Source organism: Nannospalax galili, unplaced genomic scaffold, assembly GCF_000622305.1.
Source record: "Nannospalax galili isolate Female #2095 unplaced genomic scaffold, S.galili_v1.0 scaffold875, whole genome shotgun sequence".
NCBI classification, from domain to species: Eukaryota; Metazoa; Chordata; class Mammalia; order Rodentia; family Spalacidae; genus Nannospalax; species Nannospalax galili.
The window spans coordinates 275,393-278,720 of record NW_008337059.1 but is presented as its reverse complement, the minus strand read 5'-3'; the positions used below and the strand labels follow the sequence as shown (position 1 = coordinate 278,720).

The window sequence follows — 3,328 nt, the reverse complement described above, 5'->3', positions numbered from 1 at the left end:
ATGTCGGGTTCTTCCAGCGACGCTGCCATGAAGAAGGTGGTTCAGCAACTCCGGCTGGAGGCCGGCCTCAACCGCATGAAAGGTTTCCCCAGTAGATGCAGACGAAATAGTTCAGTCTGCAGAATGCTCAACATGACCCTCTGTTGACTGGAGTGTCTTCAAGCACAGATCCTTTCATACCCCAGAAAGTCTGCTCCTTTGTAGTTCGACCTTTCAGAGGTTTGTTAAGCCACGTTTCATGAACCAGTGAATATTCAAGAGAACTAAATTTGAAGCCTGTACAAAAGCGTCCCTGTAACACATGTGCCATAATACACAATCTTCTACTTGTCAGTCCTTACCAGCTACATCTCTGAATTTTCATGGATTTCTGTTTCACAAGGTTATAACTATTTTATGTACACTGACTGTAACATACAATAAAACAGCACACAAATTTTTGGCCTTAAAAAAAAAATACAAACATGGTACTGTAAACCTAGTCAAAAACTCATGGTTCAGGAGGTCATATGCCCTAGGAGGGAACCTGTTACTGTTGTTTTGTTAAGTGTACTTGTTGTCAAACTGCCCTCTAAATATTTATGTTTATACCCTAGAGCAGTGCTGCTCTCAACCCTGGCCAGAGAAGCCTCTCTCTGCAGTAGTTAATGCAGAGACCCAGAACTGGTCAAAGTGCTGAGAATAAGTTACTGTTGAGTGTTAAGCCCTTAATAGGACTGCTACTCTAACCTCCCACCCCAAGGCTCAGGGGACATCGCTGGAAGAGGGAACAGAAAATATAAGAGCCAGAGGATGGGGGAAGAATACTATGAAATGTCTTCTGGACCGGACATGACTATTGCACTCATGAACTCAATAAAGCTATAGTTACCTGCACAAGACCCACACAAGATCAAGCCAAGATCAGTTAACATTCCAGCAGGCATCACTCACTGGGTTCAGTGAGTTACAACAAAAAAGGAAAGATCATGAGCTGGGAGGGGGATGTGTTGGGGGTACCAGAGGTGGGGAAGAGGGGAATTGGGGGTGCATATGATCAAAATACATTTTATAGACATGAAATTGTCAAGGAATAACTTAAAGACATTCTAAAAATTTAAAAATATAAATAAAAATATAAACATTCTTATTTAAGAATATCGAAAGATTGCCAGAGCATGCCAACCATACCCAGTTTGTTACATTAGTTTCATCCTAAATGTATGCTTAAGTCTCTGGACCTTCATGTGTACTAAAGGTCTTCTGAAACATTGCCCATCCTGAGAGGGAAGAACTGGATTTCCTACCACTCTTTTATAATCAAATGCATTTTAACTAACTTAAAACATTCAGTAATATCTTGGACATGCTCCCGTACGTAAGGAATGTCTTAGTGAACTGCAGTAAGAAATCTCATCCCTAATCTGTTGCAATTGTTTCAATTCACTTACTGATTAACTCAGTCCTGATGTGTTAGGAAATGCTGAATTTGCTATGGTTTTAAAAATAATTAAATTGTTAACATTGGAATATTGAATGTTAAAGACCTCCTGAGTTTGCAGTTTACCTTTGTTTCCCACTTCTTAGAAACCCAATTAATTCATCCTAATGACATTGGTCCTATTAAACTACAGCTTAGGTATCAAAATGAATGCTAATACAAACATGTTTAGATAGGTAACTGCAACTGAGAACAGGTACCATTAGTGAGCTTTTTTTTGCCACAAAGATACCATCAATCTTTTCTCTGAACCAGAGAAAAAAGTCATTTTAAGAGGCTGATAAAGCCTGGCCCTGTTAAGGCATCTTCTTCGCAGTTCTGAAAGTGAAGTTGGCCTCTCTCCATAGTTAGGATGAGATTAAGATTCATTTATTTGTCACAGCTGTTAAATAAGGCCTCACACTGTACCAAAGTGGGGAAAACTACTGAAGGACTATGAACCATGTTTTGTTTGATTGTGCACTTGGTTCCTAATGTTCCATGTCCAAAGTTTGCCCCAGGGATATGAGTGGGACTATGTAGGTGTGATTTGCCATTGAAGTAAGATTTTGCCTCTTTAGTACTAGATTTTGTTTTTGTTTGTTGTTAATAAAGCATGCTATTACCCTTTCAAAAAGAAAGAAAAATGCCAAGTTTCTGATTCCTTCTCCTTAGCATAACTTGAGTTTCCCTAGGACTGATTGGCCTGTGGATAGATAGAGGTCTCTATTAACAACAACAGCGTAAGCCCTTCCTGTTCTGTTTCAGTTACCTATTACTGTATTAAAAAGCGGTTTAATGGCAATGTGGCTTAATGATAGAGCACTTGCCTAGCATTGGGTGTAATCCCCATAACTGCAAGGATAAAAGAAAAAGCAAATCAAACTAATTCTACAAACCCAATATTATCCTGATATCAAAAATGGAGACACAGAAAAATTATAGACCAATTCTACAACATGGCCAAAAAAAAAAACCCTCAATAAAATACTTCCAAATCAAATTCTATGACACATTAACATTATCATACACTATGATTAAGTTGGTCTTATTCAAAGACACAAGGATGGTTCAATATACACAAATCAATAGCTATAATAAAGGGCATAAATAGATTCAGGAACAGAAATCATTTGGTCATCTCAATAGATGTAAAACAAACAAAAAAACCTGATAAAATTCAACATCCTTTCATGATAAAAGGCCTGAAGAGGGACTGGAGAGATGGCTCAGCAGTTAAGAGCACTGGCTGCTCTTGCAGAGGACCTGGGTTCAATTCCCGGTACCCACATGGTGGCTAATAACTGTCCATAACTCCAGTTCCAGGAGATCTGGCACCTTCTTCTGACCTCTGTGGGCATTGCATAACACAGGTGCACTTACACACATGCAGGCAATACATGCATACACACAAAATAAAAATAAGAAATTTAGAAATAAAAGGATCAAACCACAACATAAAGCCTATATACAAAAGCCTATAGCCAACATTATATTAAATAAGGAAAAAAACTTAATAGCATTTTCTCTCCACTCCAATATAGTGTTTGAATTCTTAGCTAGAGCAATAAGGCAAGACAAATAAGAGGGATACAAATAGGAAAAGAAGTCAAAGTATCACTACTTGGAAACCATACAATCCTTCCTGTACTTAAAAGACAACATATTAAATAAGGAAAAAAACTTAATAGCATTTTCTCTCCACTCCAATATAGTGTTTGAATTCTTAGCTAGAGCAATAAGGCAAGACAAATAAGAGGGATACAAATAGGAAAAGGACGGGCATCCAAACTAGAAATTTTGATGTCAAGAAGGGGTAACGTGAGAGAAAACTATATACTTCTGGATTGGCCTATATTGAAAAGACTA

The 3,328-nt window shown here is 38.0% G+C and overlaps 1 pseudogene; it reads left to right on the top strand.

The window, feature by feature from the left end:
• Positions 1-2,274, top strand: LOC103733230 (annotated as a pseudogene).
• Positions 2,275-3,328: the final 1,054 nt, after the last annotated feature.